A 20,983-nucleotide genomic window follows, 5' to 3' on the forward strand; every position below is an offset into this window, starting at 1 on the left:
CATGCCATCATAATCTTGATCATACTATTTGTAAACATATGTAATGAATGCAGCGATCAAAGCAAAGGTAATGACATGAGTAAACAACTGAATCATATAGCAAAGACTTTTCATGAATAGTACTTCAAGACAAGCATCAATAAGTCTTGCATAAGAGTTAACTCGTAAAGCAATAAATCAAAGTAAAGGCGTTGAAGCAACACATAAGAAGATTAAGTTTCAGCGGTTGCTTTCAACTTGTAACATGTATATCTCATGGATATTGTCAACATAAAGTAATATAACAAGTGCAATATGCAAGTATGTAGGAATCAATGCACAGTTCACACAAGTGTTTGCTTCTTAAGGTGGAAGGAGATAGGTAAACTGACTCAACAGTAAAAGTAAAAGAATGGTCCTTCGCAGAGGAAAGCATCGATTGCTGTATTTGTGCTAGAGCTTTTATTTTGAAAACATGAAACAATTTTGTCAACGGTAGTAATAAAGCATATGAGTTATGAAAATTATATCTTACAAGTTGCAAGCCTCACGCATAGTATACTAATAGTGCCCGCACCTCGTCCTACTTAACTTGGACTACCGGATCTTTGCATGCCATGTTTCAACCAAGTGTCACAAAGGGGTACCTCCATGCCGCCTGTACAAAGGTCCAAGGAGAATGCTCGCATTTCGGATTTCTCGCTTTTGATTATTCTCAACTTAGACATCCATACCGGGACAACATGGACAACAGATAATGGACTCCTCTTTAATGCATAAGCATGTAGCAAAGTTATTATTCTCATATGAGATTGAGGATATATGTCCAAAACTGAAACTTCCACCATGGTTCATGGCTTTAGTTAGCGGCCCAATGTTCTTCTCTAACAATTTTGCATGCTCCAACCACTAAAATGATAGACCTTCGTACAAGACGGACATGCATAGCAACTCACATGATATTCAACAATAGTTGATGGCGTTCCCCAGAAACATGGTTATCGCACAACAAGCAACTTAATAAAATATAAAGTGCATAAGTACATATTCAATACTACGATAGTTTTTAAGGCTATTTTGTCCCATGAGCTATATATTGCAAAGGTGAATGATGGAATTTTAAAGGTAGCACTCAAGCAATTTACTTTGGAATGGCGGGTAAATACCATGTAGTAGGTAGGTATGGTGGACACAAATGGCATAATGGTTGGCTCAAGGATTTTGGATGCATGAGAAGTATTCCCTCTCGATACAAGGTTTAGGCTAGCAAGGTTATTTGAAGCAAACTCAAGGATGAACAAGTGCAGCAAAACTCACATAAAAGACATATTGTAAACATTATAAGACTCTACACTGTCTTCCTTGTTGTTCAAAACTCAATACTAGATATTATCTAGACCTTAGAGAAACCAAATATGCAAATCAAATTTTAGCAAGCTCTATGTATTTCTTCATTAATGGGTGCAAAGCATATGATGCAAGAGCTTAAACATGAGCACAACAATTGCCAAGTATCACATTATCCAAGACATTTTTAGAATTACTACATGTAGCATTTTCCAATTCCAACCATATAACAAATTAACGAAGAAGAAACTTCGCCTTGAACATTATGAGTAAAGCCTAAGGACACATGTGTCCATATGCAACAGCGGAGCGTGTCTCTCTCCCACAAAGTGAATGCTAGGATCCATCTTATTCAAACAAAAACAAAAACGAAAACAAACCGACGCTCCAAGTAAAGAACACCAGATGTGACTGAATAAAAATATAGTTTCAGGGAGGAACTCGATGATGTTGTCGATGAAGAAGGGGATGCCTTGGGCATCCCCAAGCTTAGATGCTTGAGTCTTCTTAAAATATGCAGGGATGAACCACGGGGCATCCCCAAGCTTAGAGCTTTCACTCCTCTTGATCTTAGTATATCATTCTCCTCTCTTGACCCTTGAAAACTTCCTTCACACCAAACTTCAAGCAAACTCATTAGAGGGTTAGTGCATCATTAATAATTCACACATTCAGAGGTGACACAATCATTCTTTTCACTTCTGGACATTGCATAATGCTTCTGGACATTAATGGATCAAAGAAATAAATCCAACATAGCAAAAGAGGCAATGCGAAATAAAAGGCAGAATCTGTCAAAAACAGAACAGTCCGTAAAGACGAATTTATAAATGGCACCAGACTTGCTCAAATGGAAAAACTCAAAACTAATGAAAGTTGCGTACATATCTGAGGATCACGCTCGTAAATTGGCAGATTTTTTCGAATTTTCTACAGAGAATTATGCCCAGATTCGTGACAGACAGCAATGCTGTTTCTGTGCAGCGATCCCAAATATAACATCAACTTTGACATAGAAACTTTACTTGGCACAAAAACTTGATAAGGAGAGGTTGCTACAGTAGTAAACAACTTCCAAGACTCAATAAAACAAAAAATTGCTGTAGGTAAAAACATGGGTTGTCTCCCATAAGCGCTTTTCTTTAACGCCTTTCAGCTAGGCGCAGAAAGTACAAATCAAGTAACATCGAGAGTAGAAGCATCAACATTATTATTCTTCATGCAAACACAACTTGTTGCAGGGGGTACTTTAGGTGTTCCATTATCTAGATTTTCTATGGTAGTGCTAGGGGTTTTAGCAATTTTAGGCCTATAATAATTCTTTTGTTTAGGCACCTTAGAGGCGTACATGAATTTTTGCTCTTTACCCACATAAGCTTTCTCATTATACTTGAGAGAAGAAAAGGTTGAACCCAAGGTTCCCATAGCTTTTTCAAGTTCATCAATCCTATTGGTTTGATTATCATGGACAACACAAGTTCCTAGGATACTAATTCTTTCATCAATTCCTCCTAAGGATTTATCAAGTTCATAAGTTTTGTCAAATAACATTCCCAATTTAGCTTCAACACTTGGAAATTTTTTCTCTATGGTTTCCAATTTTTTCATAACATCTTCAAGAGAGATTTCAATTTTAACTTCATTAACAGGTGGTATTCCAACTAGACTCTCAATGATGCAACTAGCTTCTAAAGCAGGAGTACCTAGGAAATTACCTCCCGAAAGAGTATCAAGAACATATCTATTCCAACTAGATAAACCAACATAAAAGTTCCTAAGAAGGATAGTGGTGGAGTGTTTCTTAATGCACCTTTGATGAGCATTACTAATTCTATACCAAGCGTCTTTAAAACTTTCTCCACCCTGTTGCTTAAAAGAACGAACTTCAACTTCAGGATTACTCATGATAACAGCAATAAAGTAAACTAGGCAAATAAAGTAAAGACAAGTAACTAATTTTTTTGTGTTTTTGATATAGCAAACAAGATAGCAAATAAAGTAAAACTAGCAACTAATTTTTTTGTGTTTTGATTTAGTGCAGCAAACAAAGTAGTAAATAAAATAAAGCAAGACAAAAACAAAGTAAAGGGATTGAGAAGTGGAGACTCCCCTTGCAGCGTGTCTTGATCTCCCCGGCAACGGCGCCAGAAAAAGTGCTTGATGCGCGTAGATGTACACGTCCGTTGGGAACCCCAAGAGGAAGGTATGATGCGCACAGTGGCAAGTTTTCCCTCAGTATGAAACCAAGGTTTAATCGAACCAAAAGAGGGAGCCAAGAAGCACGTTGAAGGTTGATGGTCGCGAAATGTGATGCGGCGCAACACCAGGGATTCCGGCGCCAACTAGGAACCTGCACAACACAACCAAAGTACTTTGCCCCAACGAAACAGTGAGGTTGTCAATCTCACCGGCTTGCTGTAACAAAGGATTAAACGTATCGAGTGGAAGATGTTTGCAAAGAAAACAAGAAACAAGTAGATTGTATGCTATGGAAAGAATAGGACCGGGGTCCACAGTTCACTAGAGGTGTCTCTCCCATAAGATAAAAGCATGTTGGGTGAACAAATTACAGTCGGGCAATTGACAAATAGAGAAAGGCATAACAATGCATATACATGACATGATAAATATAGTGAGATTTAATTGGGCATTACGACAAAGTACATAGACCGCCATCCAACTGCATCTATGCCTAAAAAGTCCACCTTCAGGTTATCGTCCGAACCCCCTCCAGTATTAAGTTGCAAAGCAACAGACAATTGCATTAAGTATTGTGCGTAATGTAATCAATAACTACATCCTTAGACATAGCATCACTGTTTTATCACTAGTGGCACCAGCACATCACAACCTTAGAACTTTTCACATCGTCCCTGTATCAATGAAGGCATGAACCCACTATCGAGCATAATTACTCCCTCTTGGAGTTAAGAGTAAAAACTTGGCCGAGCCTCTACTAATAACGGAGAGCATGCAAGATCATAAACAACACATGAACAATAGATTGATAATCACCATAATCATAGTACTCTCTATCCATCGGATCCCGACAAACACAACATATAGAATTACATATAGATGATCTTGATCATGTTAGGCAGCTCACAAGATCTAACAATGAAGCACAACAAGGAGAAGACGACCATCTAGCTACTGCTATGGACCCATGGTCCAGGGGTGAACTACTCACTCATCACTCCGGAGGCGATCATGGCGATGAAGAGTCCTCCGGGAGATGAATCCCCTCTCCGGCAGGGTGCCGGAGGCGATCTCCAGAATCCCCCGAGATGGGATTCGCGGCGGCGGCGTCTCTGTAAGGTTTTCCGTATCGTCGCTCTCGGTACTGGGGGTTTCGCGACGGAGGCTTTAAGTAGGCGGAAGGTCAACGCGGGGGGCCACACGAGGGGCCCAGGGGGCAGGTCGGCGCGGCCAGGGCCTGGGCCGCGCCGGCCTCCCTCCTGGCCGCCTCGTGGCCCCACTTCGTTAGGTCTTCGGTCTTCTGGAAGCTTCGTGCAAAAATAGGACCCTGGGCGAAAGTTTCGTCCAATTCCGAGAATATTTCTTTACTAGGATTTCTGAAACCAAAAACAGCAGAAAACAGAATCGGCTCTTCGGCATCTTGTTAATAGGTTAGTTCCAGAAAATGCATAAATATGACATATAATGTGCATAAAACATGTAGGTATCATCAATAAAGTAGCATGGAACATAAGAAATTATCGATACGTTGGAGACGTATCAGAGGGAAATACCAGAATGACAGCAAGATACACATCAATAACACAACAGATATAGAAAGTATCCAAATGTTCATAACGTGCATGCATCAATAACACAACAGATATTGAAAGTCTCTAACTAGCAAATATTACACAAATAGATACAAGTTCTGCCCGCTAGCTGCCCCACCAGGTTTCTCGCTCCTTCGCTGGCTGCGGCCAGCCTACTCGCTCAATCGATGCTGGCCAGCCTACTCGCCGAAACGCCGCCAGCCAGCTCCTCCTCCTGCGTGCTCGGACTCCGAAGCCAAGCTCCCTACACATGGAAGTATCATTATTGTTTGTTTAGTTCAACTGAAGAAGAAAATCACATGAAAGAATTCCATGAATTAGAACTAGTGTTAATGAGAAAAACATGAGCAATTTCATTTCAATTATCAGTGACTGAAATAATGCAAGAAAATGATAGAATTGGTACTCTAGGATAGTGAACATCTCTCAAAACAGAAAATGATAGAATTGGCACTCTAGGATTCAGTGAACATCTCTCGAAACAGAAAATGATAAAATTGGTACTTGACTAATCAGCTAGTAATACATAAGTCATGCAGTTCATTTGGAACAGCGAAACAACTTTACAAAAAATGATTTCTGGCATCTAGTGCAGTTTACCATAGCCAACAATATGCTTGTATCAAACAACGATGCAAAACAAAAGCACCTTCATTTTTATATTACAGATCAATGGGCATAAATTATTGTGAAGGTTCTGATAGGATACCAGGGATACAGATGATCCTTGACACCAATCAGCTACATTATTTCTACTTCTGAAATTTGTGAGAACCTCTGCCATTACACCATTAACTTTTTGTAACACTTGGTACATACGAGTGGTATCTAGTGTTACTCTGCATCAATGTAATATTTCAGATCCTTTGAGTGTTATACATTTATTAAGAACAGAGGGTACCTGAAACTTTTCCTTTCCACAATGTGATATATCCGACCTGGTGCATAGAGCCTCCTTGGATCTTTCAACAGAGCATCTTCAGGTATGCAAGTATCCTTCAAACATCTCAAACTTATTAGACATGGCAGACTGCCCAAGAGAAGATGGTCCAATTTTAAAATTGCTTCAACCCATAAATATGGAAGAAAATAATCACATTGCATTCAACATACTCGATATCATAATTAGAAAAAAAAAGATCATACACCCCAGATACAAGAAAATAATTACCTAGAGGTAAACTCTATTTTTTCAGATAACAATGCAAATACTACTACATCACTGCCAGTTGGATCATTGTATCCCCAGGGAGAGATATATAGTTGCCAGTTGCTAATTCTTACTTTGAAGGCCTAGAATAGGCAACAGAGGTAACTAATTCAACAATTAATGAATCGTGAGTTTATGACATGCTAAATTTTCAACTGATACACTTCAAGTACTGGCTGGCCACTAAAATTACATAATGTAAAGGTGTGTTTGGTACTAGAATCATACTATAGCTAACAGCGGTGAGTATGAAAATAGAATAAAGAGCAATGGCGCCATGTGCGTACCAGAGAATAGACTTGAAAATATCTTCTAAAGGAGTAGCAGTCCGAGGCAAGAAATCATCCTGTCAACAAGAAGAACTATGTTGAGCTTCACACGGCAAAGTTCTATCCTAGAAACTTCATGCTGTTTGACAGTACTACTTGGCAATGAGTAACTGAATTAGATTTAATCTATATCGTTTGGAAGCGGCAGCAAGCTGTATGCGGTATGACACAGTAGTAGCACATGACAAAAAATTCAGACAGAGATGTTAAAAATTCTACCGATTCTGCGAAGTGGAATGAACCAGACAAACAATTACGCTCACGCTATCCATACTGTACATCTATTCCACATATGAAGAATGTGATGTTCTGCCTCGTAAGCATAACAGGTACTAACATAATTCAGACAATTTTTTTACTGGATCTGAAAACAGAAGAAACCTTTCAGCAGTAGAACATGTATGTTGTTCTGACAGAATAACAAAATTCTTGTCACCTGTAGGACGACCGAGTTGTTGACGTCTGCGGATCCTTCCCATCTGGACTACCCCGAGCTTGTCGAGGTAGAGCACGACGACCATGGTGAGCATGGCGGCGACCCCGGCCCCGGCCCCGAGGGAGTGTCCCGTGAAGGTGAGCGTGTAGTCGGGATACCGGCCGAGGAGGTCCCGGAGCAGGTCGCAATCCTTGTCGAGCACCCAGCCGGTGGCGCGGAGGGGGCCGTTGTGGACGTAGCCGCCATCGAAGCGGCGCTTGCCGAGGCGGTTGTCGAGGAGCAGCGCGTAATCGGACTCGCGGCCGAGGTGAGGCCCCGGAGCGCGAGCACGATGTCGGCGTGCGCATGGTCGAGGTAGACGAGGTAGGGCGTGACCCGGCCTCGCGTGTCGGCGTAGGTGCGGCGTCGGACGATGTTGGCTGGGTCGACGGTGGGCAGGGGACGGAGGTGGGTTTGCAGCGGCTGGATTTTGGGGATTGATTCCACCGGCGGCAGCACATGTGGCTGGATTTTGGGGATTTTGCGGAGGTGAGAGAAAGGGGATCGAGAGGAGAAGGGATAAGACGTGTGGATGGGTTGGGTGGGTGGGAGTGAACGGGGGCCAGGAGGTATTTTCCAGCCCAGGTAGCCCAAGTTCTCCTGTCGCGCGTGGCATGTACTCGCCGGCGGTGTGGATGCTGCAACATCCAAAAATTCAGCAAAATCAGCGATTGCAGCAGTGGTGCGAGGAGAAGATGGTGCCTTCCTCGGTGCGTCATCAGCTGTTTTGGAGGGTATATCTAATCCAGAGATTTTGGAAGCTTTGGCGTGTAGGGAGGGAATGACGGTGGCTGCTGATCTACTAGTACAGAAATTTCGGCTAGCTAGTGACTGCAGCAACGTTATCCGAAGCATCTCTGAGCCATGTTTTGGTGCTTATGGTCACGTCATCCAGGAGATCGTGGCCAGGGCTGCTAGTTTCAGAGAAGTTCAGTTCGTGTATGAAGGCAGAAGTGTAAATGTGGATGCCCATAACTTGGCTAGAAGCTCTATTTTTCTAGAGGTGGGCAGGCATTCCTGGTTTCTTTCTCCACCAGATGGTGTTTGTATGAACTATAGTGTGAGTTAATAAAAGGGGTGGAGTTATCTCAAAAAAAAAAATGTACTCTCCGGCGGTAGAGGGCGAACCCCCGGCGAACGCGTCCCGTTTTCGCCAGCGGTAAGAGGAGACCTATCATGTGGTTTGCGGCCCACCACATCCCTGGCACTTGTTGTTCCAATTCGCCGGCGATGAATGGGTTAGCCCTGGCGCCCCCAAACAAATTTGCCGGCGGTAACGCGAGGTGGGCCTGAAAGGTGTTACCACCGGCCACTTCAGCTCAAATTAGCCGGCGGTAATAAATGCGGCTATAAGCCTTTTCCTAGTAGTGTGACCGTGCTGTCTACAACATTGACTAATTGCCATCAGCGCATGTGCGTGTAGCTGGACGCACCCGGGGGTACAAAATTGGTTCAAACAACACCCCACCATGATACTGTACACACCATGTGGACACACACAATTTTTTGGGTGATTCCCACAATCCGAGGCTCGCTTTCCAGGGAAACCCTAATTCATTGACCGTGTTATCTACAACATTGACTAATTGCCATCAGCGCATGTGCGTGTAGACGGACGCACCCGGGGGTACAAAATTAGTTCAAACAACACCCCACCATGATAGTGTACACACCATGTGGACACACACAATTTTTTGGGTCATTCCCACCCTCCGAGGCTCGCTTTCCAGTTAAACCCTAATCCATAGACAAATTGCCGTTAACTCATGCGCGTGTAGCCGGACGCACCCGGGGGTACAAAATTGGTTCAAACATCACCCCACCATGATAGTGTACACACCATGTGGACACACACTATTTTTGGGGTCATTCCCACAATCCGAGGCTCGCTTTCCAGGGAAACCCTAATCCATCGACCGTGCTGTCTACAACATTGACTAATAGCCGTCAGCGCATGTGCGTGTAGCCGGGCGCACCCGGGGGTAGACAATTGGTTCAAACAACACCCCACCATGATAGTGTACACACCATGTGGACACACACGATTTTTGGGGTCATTCCCACAATCCGAGGCTGGCTTTCCAGGGAAAGCCTAATCCATTGACCGTGCTGTCTAAAACATTGACTAATAGCCGTCAGCGCATGTGTGTGTAGCCGGAGCACCCGGGGGTAGAAAATTGGTTCAAACAACACCCCACCATGATAGTGTACACACCATGTGGACACACACAATTTTTTGGGTCATTCCCACCCCCCGAGGCTCGCTTTCCAGGAAAACCCTAATCCATTGACCGTGTTGTCTACAACATTGACTAATTGCCATCAGCGCATGTTCGTGTAGCTGGACGCACCCGGGGGTACAAAATTGGTTCAAACAACACCCCACCATGATAGTGTACACACCATGTGGACACACACAATTTTTTGGGTCATTCCCACCCTCCGAGGCTGGCTTTCCAAGTAAACCCTAATCCATTGACAAATTGCCGTCAGCGCATGTGCGTGTAGCCGGACGCACCCGGGGGTACAAAATTGGTTCAAACAACACCTCACCATGATAGTGTACACATTATGTGGACACACACGATTTTTGGGGTCATTCCCACAATCCGAGGCTCGCTTTCCAGGGAAACCCTAATCCATTGACCGTGTTGTCTACAACATTGACTAATTGCCATCAGCGCATATGTGTGTAGCTTGACGCACCCGGGGGTACAAAATTGGTTCAAACAACACCCCACCATGATACTGTACACACCATGTGGACACACACATTTTTTTGGGTCATTCCCACCCTCCGAGCCTCGCTTTCCAAGGAAACCCTAATCCATTGACAAATTGCCGTCAGCGCATGTGCGTGTAGCCGAACGCACCCGGGGGTACAAAATTGGTTCAAACAACACGCCACCATGATAGTGTACACATTATGTGGACACACACGATTTTTGGGGTCATTCCCACAATCCGAGGCTCGCTTTCCAAGGAAACCCTAATCCATTGACCGTGCTGTCTACAACATTGACTAATTGCCATCAGCGCATGTGCGTGTAGCTGGACGCACCCGGGGGTACAAAATTGGTTCAAACAACACCCCACCATGATACTGTACACACCATGTGGACACACACAATTTTTTGGGTGATTCCCACAATCCGAGGCTCGCTTTCCAGGGAAACCCTAATTCATTGACCGTGTTATCTACAACATTGACTAATTGCCATCAGCGCATGTGCATGTAGACGGACGCACCCGGGGGTACAAAATTGGTTCAAACAACACCCCACCATGATAGTGTACACACCATGTGGACACACACAATTTTTTGGGTCATTCCCACCCTCCGAGGCTCGCTTTACAGTTAAACCCTAATCCATAGACAAATTGCCGTTAACTCATGCGCGTGTAGCCGGACGCACCCGGGGGTACAAAATTGGTTCAAACATCACCCCACCATGATAGTGTACACACCATGTGGACACACACTATTTTTGGGGTCATTCCCACAATCCGAGGATCGCTTTCCAGGGAAACCCTAATCCATTGACCGTGCTGTCTACTACATTGACTAATTGCCATCAGCGCATGTGCGTGTAGCCGGACGCACCCGGGGGTACAAAATTGGTTCAAACAACACCCCACCATGATAGTGTACACACCATGTGGACACACACAATTTTTTGGGTCATTCCCACCCTCCGAGGCTCGCTTTCCAGGGAAACCCTAATCCATTGACAAATTGCCGTCAGCGCATGTGCGTGTAGCCGGACGCACCCGGGGGTACAAAATTGGTTCAAAAAACACCCCACTATTATAGCGTACACACTATGTGGACACACATGATTTTTTGGGTCATCCCACAATCCGAGGCTCGCTTTCCAGGGAAACCCTAATCCATTGACCGTGCTGTCTCCAACATTGAATAATAGCCGTCAGCGCATGTGCGTGTAGCCGGATGCACCCGGGGGGGTACAAAATTTGTTCAAAAAATACCCCACCATGATAGTGTACACACCATGTGGACACACACAATTTTTTGGGTCATTCCCACCCTTCGAGGCTCGCTTTCCAGGGAAACCGTAATCCATTGACAAATTGCCGTCAGCGCATGTGCGTGTAGCCGGACGCACCCGGGGGTACAAAATTGGTTCAAACAACACCCCACCATGATAGTGTACACACCATCTGGACACACACAATTTTTTGGGGTCATTCCCACCCTCCGAGGCTCGCTTTCCAGGGAAACCCTAATCCATTGACAAATTGCCGTCAGCGCATGTGCGTGTAGCCGGATGCACCCGGGGGTACAAAATTGGTTCAAACAACATGCCACCATGGTAGTGTACACATTATGTGGACACACACGATTTTTGGGGTCATTCCCACAATCCGAGGGTTGCTTTCCAGGGAAACCCTAATCCATTGACCGTGCTGTCTACAACATTGACTAATTGCCGTCAGCGCATGTGCGTGTAGCCGGACACACCCGGGGGTACAAAATTGGTTCAAACAACACCCCACCATGATAGTGTACACACCATGTGGACACACACAATTTTTTGGGTCATTCCCACCCTCCGAGGCTCGCTTTCCAAGGAAACCCTAATCCATTGACAAATTGCCGTCAGCGCATGTGCGTGTAGCCGGACGCACCCGGGGGTACAAAATTGGTTCAAACAACACCCCACCATGATAGTGTACACACCATGTGGACACACACAATTTTTTGGGTCATTCCCACCCTTCAAGGCTCGCTTTCCAGGGAAACCGTAATCCATTGACAAATTGCCGTCAGCGCATGTGCATGTAGCCGGATGCACCCGGGCGTACAAAATTGGTTCAAACAACACCCCACCATTATAGTGTACACACCATATGGACACACATGATTTTTTTGGTCATTCCCACAATCCGAGGCTCGCTTTCCAGGGAAACCCTAATCCATTGACCGTGCTGTCTACAACATTGACTAATAGCCGTCAGCGGATGTGCGTGTAGCCGGGCGCACCTGGGGGTAGACAATTGGTTCAAACAACACCCCACCATGATAGTGTACACACCATGTGGACACACACTATTTTTGGGGTCATTCCCACAATCCGAGGCTGGCTTTCCAGGGAAAGCCTAATCCATTGACCGTGCTGTCTAAAACATTGACTAATAGCCGTCAGCGCATGTGTGTGTAGCCGGACGCACCCGGGGGTAGAAAATTGGTTCAAACAACACCCCACCATGATAGTGTACACACCATGTGGACACACACAATTTTTTGGGTCATTCCCACCCCCCGAGGCTCGCTTTCAAGGGAAACCCTAATCCATTGACAAATTGCCATCAGCGCATGTGCGTGTAGCCGGACGCACCCGGGGGTATAAAATTGGCTCAAACAACACCCCACCATGATAGTGTACACACCATGTGGACACACACGATTTTTGGGGTCATTCCCACAATCCGAGGCTCGCTTTCTAGGGAAACCCTAATTCATTGACCGTGTTATCTACAACATTGACTAATTGCCATCAGCGCATGTGCGTGTAGCCAGACGCACCCGGGGGTACAAAATTGGTTCAAACAACACCCCACCATGATAGTGTACACACCATGTGGACACACACAATTTTTTGGGTCATTCTCACCCTCCGAGGCTCGCTTTCCAGGGAAACCATAATCCATAGACAAATTGCCGTCAACTCATGCGCGTGTAGCCGGACGCACCCGGGGGTACAAAATTGGTTCAAACAACACCCCACCATGATAGTGTACACACCAGGTGGACACACACTATTTTTGGGGTCATTCCCACAATCCGAGGCTCGCTTTCCAGGGAAACCCTAATCCATTGACTGTGCTGTCTACAACATTGACTAATTGCCATCAGCGCATGTGCATGTAGCCGGACGCACCCGGGGGTACAAAATTGGTTCAAACAACACCCCACCATGATAGTGTACACACCATGTGGACACACACAATTTTTTGGGTCATTCCCACCCTCTGAGGTTTGTTTTCCAGGGAAACCCTAATCCATTGACAAATTGCCGTCAGCGCATGTGTGTGTAGCCGGACGCACCCGGGGGTACAAAATTGGTTCAAACAACACCCCACTATTATAGCGTACACACCATATGGACACACATGATTTTTTGGGTCATCCCACAATCCGAGGCTCGCTTTCCAGGGAAACCCTAATCCATTGACTGTGTTGTCTACAACATTGACTAATAGCCGTCAGCGCATGTGCGTGTAGCCGGATGCACCCGGGGGGGTACAAAATTTGTTCAAAAAACACCCCACCATGATAGTGTACACACCATGTGGACACACACAATTTTTTGGGTCATTCCCACCCTTCGAGGCTCGCTTTCCAGGGAAACCGTAATCCATTGACAAATTGTCGTCAGCACATGTGCATGTAGCCGGACGCACCCGGGGGTACAAAATTGGTTCAAACAACACTCCACCATGATAATGTACACACCATGTGGACACACACGATTTTTTGGGTCATTCCCACAATCCGAGGCTCGCTTTCCAGGGAAACCCTAATCCATTGACCGTGCTGTCTACAACATTGACTAATAGCCGTCAGTGCATGTGCGTGTAGCCGGACGCACCCAGGGGTAGAAAATTGGTTCAAACAACACCCCACCATAATAGTGTACACACCATGTGGACACACACGATTTTTGGGGTCATTCCCACAATCCGAGGCTGGCTTTCCAGGGAAACCCTAATCCATTGACCGTGCAGTCTAAAACATTGACTAATAGCCGTCAGCGCATGTGTGTGTTGCCGGACGCACCAGGGGGTAGAAAATTGGTTCAAACAACGCCCCACCATGATAGTGTACACACCATGTGGACACACACAATTTTTTGGGTCATTCCCACCCTCCGAGTCTCGCTTTCCAGGGAAATCCTAATCCATTGACAAATTGCCGTCAGCGCATGTGCGTGTAGCCGGACAAACCCGGGGGTACAAAATTTGTTCAAACAACACCCCACCATGATAGTGTACACATTATGTGGACACACACGATTTTTGGGGTTATTCCCACAATCCGAGGCTCGCTTTCCACGGAAATCCTAATCCATTGACCGTGTTGTCTACAACATTGACTAATTGCCATCAGCGCATGTTCGTGTAGCTGGACGCACCCAGGGGTACAAAATTGGTTCAAACAACACCCCACCATGATAGTGTACACACCATGTGGACACACACAATTTTTTGGGTCATTCCCACCCTCCGAGGCTCGCTTTCCAGGGAAACCCTAATCCATTGACAAATTGCCGTCAGCGCATGTGCGTGTAGCCGGACAAACCCGGGGGTACAAAATTGGTTCAAACAACGCCTCACCATGATAGTGTACACATTATGTGGACACACACGATTTTTGGGGTCATTCCCGCAATCCGAGGCTCGCTTTCCAGGGAAACCCTAATCCATTGACCGTGTTGTCTACAACATTGACTAATTGCCATCAGCGCATGTGCGTGTAGCTTGACGCACCCGGGGGTACAAAATTGGTTCAAACAACACCCCACCATGATACTGTACACACCATGCGGACACACACATTTTTTTGGGTCATTCCCACCTTCCGAGGCTCGCTTTTCAGGGAAACCCTAATCCATTAACAAATTGCCGTCAGCGCATGTGCGTGTAGCCGGACGCACTCGGGGGTACAAAATTGGTTCAAACAACACGCCACCATGATAGTCTACACATTATGTGGACACACACGATTTTTGGGGTCATTCCCACAATCCGAGGCTCGCTTTCCAGGGAAACCCTAATCCATTGACCGTGCTGTCTACAACATTGACTAATAGCCGTCAGCGCATGTGCGTGTAGCCGGACGCACCCGGGGGTACAAAATTGGTTCAAACAACACGCCACCTTGATAGTGTATACATTATGTGGACACACACGATTTTTGGGGTCATTCCCACAATCCGAGGCTCGCTTTCCAGGCAAACCCTAATCCATTGACCGTGCTGTCTACAACATTGACTAACTGCCATCAGCGCATGTGCGTGTAGCTGGACGCACCCGGGGGTAAAAAATTGGTTCAAACAACACCCCACCATGATACTGTACACACCATGTGGACACACACAATTTTTTGGGTCATTTCCACCTTCCGAGGCTCGCTTTTCAGGGAAACCCTAATCCATTAACAAATTGCCGTCAGCGCATGTGTGTGTAGCCGGACGCACCCGGGGGTACAAAATTGGTTCAAAAAACACGCCACCATGATAGTGTACACATTATGTGGACACACACGATTTTTGGGGTCATTCCCACAATCCGAGGCTCGCTTTCCAGGGAAACCCTAATCCATTCACCGTGCTGTCTACAACATTGACTAATTAAAATCAACGCATGTGCGTGTAGCCGGACGCACCCGGGGGTACAAAATTGGTTCAAACAACACCCCACCATGATAGTGTACACACCATGTGGACACACACGATTTTTTTGGTCATTCCCACAATCCGAGGCTCGCTTTCCAGGGAAACCCTAATCCATTGACCGTGCTGTCTACAACATTGACTAATAGCCGTCAGTGCATGTGCGTGTAGCCGGACGCACCCAGGGGTACAAAATTGGTTCAAACAACACCCCACCATGATAGTGTACACACCATGTGGACACACACGATTTTTGGGGTCATTCCCACAATCCGAGGCTGGCTTTCCAGGGAAACCCTAATGCATTGACTGTGCTGTCTAAAACATTGACTAATAGCCGTCAGCGCATGTGTGTGTTGCCGGACGCACCTGGGGGTAGAAAATTGGTTCAAAAAACGCCCCACCATGATAGTGTACACACCATGTGAACACACACAATTTTTTGGGTCATTCCCACCCTCCGAGGCTCGCTTTCCAGGGAAACCCTAATCCATTGACAAATTGCCGTCAGCGCATGTGCGTGTAGCCGGACGCACCCGGGGGTAAAAAATTGGTTCAAACAACACCCCACCATGATAGTGTACACATTATGTGGACACACACGATTTTTGGGGTCATTCCCACAATCCGAGGCTCACTTTCCACGGAAATCCTAATCCATTGACCATGTTGTCTACAACATTGACAAATTGCCATCGGCGCATGTTCGTGTAGCTGGACGCACCCGGGGGTACAAAATTGGTTCAAACAGCACCCCACCATGATAGTGTACACACCATGTGGACACACACAATTTTTTGGGTCATTCCCACCCTCCGAGGCTCGCTTTCTAGGGAAACCCTAATCCATTGACAAATTGCCGTCAGCGCTTGTGCGTGTAGCCAGACGCACCCGTGGGTACAAAATTGGTTCAAACAACACCTCACCATGATACTGTACACATTATGTGGACACACATGATTTTTGGGGTCATTCCCACAATCCGAGGCTGGCTTTCCAGGGAAACCCTAATCCATTGACCGTGCTGTCTAAAACATTGACTAATAGCCGTCAGCGCATGTGTGTGTTGCCGGACACACCAGGGGGTAGAAAATTGGTTCAAACAACGCCCCACCATGATAGTGTACACACCATGTGGACTGATACGTCTCCAACGTATCGATAATTTCTTATGTTCCATGCTACTTTATTGATGATACCTACATGTTTTATGCACATTATATGTCATATTTATGCATTTTCTGGAACTAACCTATTAACAAGATGCCGAAGAGCCAGTTGCTGTTTTCTGCTGTTTTTGGTTTCAGAAATCCTAGTAAGGAAATATTCTCGGAATTGGACGAAATCTTCGCCCAGGGTCCTATTTTTGCACGGAGCTTCCAGAAGACCGAAGAGGGAAGGAAGTGGGGCCACGAGGTGGCCACACCATAAGGCGGAGCGGCCCAGGCCCTGGCCGCGCCGGCCTGTGGTGCCCTTTCGCCTACTTAAAGCCCCCGTCGCGAAACCCCCAGTACCGAGAGCCACGATACGAAAAACCTTCCAGAGACGCCGCCGCCGCGAATCCCATCTCGGGGGATTCAGGAGATCGCCTCCGGCACCCTGCCGGAGAGGGGATTCATCTCCCGGAGGACTCTTCATCGCCATGATCGCCTCCGGAGTGATGAGTGAGTAGTTCACCCCTGGACCATAGGTCCATAGCAGTAGCTAGATGGTCGTCTTCTCCTTGTTGTGCTTCATTGTTGGATCTTGTGAGCTGCCTAACATGATCAAGATCATCTATCTGTAATACTATATGTTGTGTTTGTCGGGATCCGATGGATAGAGAATACTATGTTATGGTGATTATCAATCTATTGTTTATGTGTTGTTTATGATCTTGCATGCTCTCCGTTATTAGTAGAGGCTCTGGCCAAGTTTGTACTCTTAACTCCAAGAGGGAGTATTTATGCTCGATAGTGGGTTCATGCCTTCATTGACACCTGGGACAGTGACAGAAAGTTCTAAGGTTGTGATGTGCTGTTGCCACTAGGGATAAAACATTGATTCTATGTCTAAGGATGTAGTTGTCGATTACATTACACACCATACTTAATGCAATTGTCTGTTGCTTAGCAACTTAATACTGAATGGGGTTCGGATGATAACCTGAAGGTGGACTTTTTAGGCATAGATGCAGTTGGATGGCGGTCTATGTACTTTGTCGTAATGCCCGGATTAAATCTCACTATATTTATCATATCATGTATATGCATTGTTATGCCCTTCTCTATTTGTCAATTGCCCGACTGTAATTTGTTCACCCAACATGCTTTTATCTTATGGGAGAGACACCTCTAGTGAACTTTGGACCCCGGTCCTATTCTTTACATAGCATACAATCTACTGCAATTGTGTTTTACTGTTTTCTTGCAAACAATCATCTTCCACTCGATACGTTTAATCCTTTGTTACAGCAAGCCGGTGAGATTGACAACCTCACTGTTTCGTTGGGGCAAAGTACTTTGGTTTTGTTGTGCAGATTCCACGTTGGCACCGGAATCCCTGTTGTTGCGCCGCATCACATTTCGCCACTATCAACCTTCAACGTGCTTCTTGGCTCCTCCTGGTTCGATTAAACCTTGGTTTCTTTCTGAGGGAAAACTTGCTACTGTGCGCATCATACCTTCCTCTTGGGGTTCCCAACGAACGTGTGAGTTACACGCCATCAAGCTCTTTTTCTGGCGCCGTTGCCGGGGAGATCAAGACACGCTGCAAGGGGAGTCTCCACTTCTCAATCTCTTTACTTTGTTTTTGTCTTGCTTTATTTTATTTACTACTTTGTTTGCTGCACCTAAACAAAACAAAAAAAAATTAGTTGCCAGTTTTACTTTATTTATTGTCTTGCTCTCTATATCTGAAACACAAAAAAAATTAGTTACTTGTCTTTACTTTGTTGCCTAGTTTACTTTTTGCTTATTGCACCATGTTTCCTTTCAATTTTACCACAAAAGACATACCGGTAGGACGTGGGTCCATAGTTGGGAGAAATAATATAGAAGAATTTTTCAATCATGTTAGTATTACTGAAGATTTTGAAGATAGACACTTGGTAGAACTTGCACCTACCTATGAAATTGTTGCTGCTGCTTTAGTTCGCATGTTGGAAACTAAATTTGTTAATCTCAATCCTATAATCCAACACATGTTTCTTACACTCGGTGATATGGAAGAAGGGGAAAAGAAAGATTTTGTTCTAGAAACTCTTCTTAGAGAATTTGGGGGATTAGCAAGAGAGGCTAGAAAGGTCTTTGCTAAATTTAATATGCTAGGTTCCCATACTAATTTTGTTGGTCTCCTTGAAAAAATGGACATAGATAGAATAAGATACACTAATAATATTAATGATGGTGGGGAGATCAAAGCACCAATACCATGTAAACTCCTAGCTATGAATGATGCACTAGAAAATAACTATGCTTGGCTTGTTCCTGAAAATTTGTTCGATGAGAGTAGCAAGCCCAAGACTAATGAAAAGGGAGACGCTAAAACTTATGTATCCAATATACTATGCTTAGTTGAGAAAACTCCCAATACCCCTGGTTATGATGTTGATGCTTCTACTCTCGATGTTACTTGATTTGCACTTTCTGCGCCTAGCTGAAAGGCGTTAAAGAAAAGCGCTTATGGGAGACAACCCATGTTTTTACTACAGTACTTTGTTTTATATTTGAGTCTTGGAAGTTGTTTACTACTGTAGCAACCTCTCCTTATCATGTTTTTGTGCCAAGTAAAGTTTCTATGTTAAAGTTGATGTTATATTTGGGATCGCTGCGCAGAAACAGCATTGCTGTCTGTCACGAATCTGGGCACAGGCCTCTGTAGAAAATTCGAAAAAATCTGCCAATTTACGAGCGTGATCCTCAGATATGTACGCAACTTTCATTAGTTTTGAGTTTTTCCATTTGAGCAAGTCTGCTGCCAGCTTTAAATTCGTCTTTACGGACTGTTCTGTTTTTGACAGATTCTGCCTTTTATTTCGCATTGCCTCTTTTGCTATGTTGGATTTATTTCTTTGATCCATTAATGTCCAGTAGCTTTATGCAATGTCCAGAAGTGTAAAGAATGTTTGTGTCACCTCTGAATGTGTGAATTATTAATTGTGCACTAACCCTCTAATGAGTTTGCTTGAAGTTTGGTGTGAAAGAAGTTTTCAAGGGTCAAGAGAGGAGTATGATATACTATGATCAAGAGGAGTGAAAGCTCTAAGCTTGGGGATGCCCCCGTGGTTCACCCCTGCATATTTTAAGAAGACTCAAGCGTCTAAGCTTGGGGATGCCCAAGGCATCCCCTTCTTCATCGACAACATCATCAGGTTCCTCCCCTGAAACTATATTTTTATTCTGTCACATCTTGTGTTCTTTGCTTGGAGCGTCGGTTTGTTTTTGTTTTTGTTTTTGTTTGAATAAAATGGATCCTAGCATTCACTTTGTGGGAGAGAGACACGCTCCGCTGTTGCATATGGACAAATATGTCCTTAGGCTTTACTCATAATGTTCATGGCGAAGTTTCTTCTTCGTTAAATTGTTATATGGTTGGAATTGGAAAATGCTACATGTAGTAATTCTAAAATGTCTTGGATAATGTGATACTTGGCAATTGTTGTGCTCATGTTTAAGCTCTTGCATCATATGCTTTGCACCCATTAATGAAGAAATACATAGAGCTTGCTAAAATTTGATTTGCATATTTGGTCTCTCTAAGGTCTAGATAATATCTAGTATTGAGTTTTGAACAACAAGGAAGACGGTGTAGAGTCTTATAATGTTTACAATATGTCTTTTATGTGAGTTTTGCTGCACCGGTTCATCCTTGAGTTTGCTTCAAATAACCTTGCTAGCCTAAACCTTGTATCGAGAGGGAATACTTCTCATGCATCCAAAATCCTTGAGCCAACTACTATGCCATTTGTGTCCACCATACCTACCTACTACATGGTATTTCTCCGCCATTCCAAAGTAAATTGCTTGAGTGCTACCTTTAAAATTCCATCATTCACCTTTGCAATATATAGCTCATGGGACAAAATAGCCTTAAAAACTATCGTAGTATTGAATATGTACTTATGCACTTTATCTCTTATTAAGTTGCTTGTTGTGCGATAACCATGCTTCTGGGGAACGCCATCAACTATTGTTGAATATCATGTGAGTTGCTATGCATGTCCGTCTTGTCTGAAGGATCTATCACCTTTGTGGTTGGAGCATGCAAAATTGTTAGAGAAGAACATTGGGCCGCTAACTAAAGCCATGAATCATGGTTGAAGTTTCAGTTTTGGACATATATCCTCAGTCTCATATGAGAATAATAATCATTGCTACATGCTTATGCATTTAAGAGGAGTCCATTATCTGTTGTCCATGTTGTCCCGGTATGGATGTCTAAGTTGAGAATAATCA

At 44.7% G+C, this 20,983-nt stretch overlaps 1 pseudogene; it reads right to left on the minus strand.

Annotated features, from left to right (window-relative positions):
- Positions 1-5,083: 5,083 nt before the first annotated feature.
- LOC127303460 (uncharacterized) lies at positions 5,084-7,986 on the minus strand (annotated as a pseudogene).
- Between the last annotated feature and the right edge of the window lie 12,997 nt (positions 7,987-20,983).

This window comes from Lolium perenne, unplaced genomic scaffold, assembly GCF_019359855.2.
Source record: "Lolium perenne isolate Kyuss_39 unplaced genomic scaffold, Kyuss_2.0 unplaced14, whole genome shotgun sequence".
Classification (NCBI taxonomy): Eukaryota; Viridiplantae; Streptophyta; class Magnoliopsida; order Poales; family Poaceae; genus Lolium; species Lolium perenne.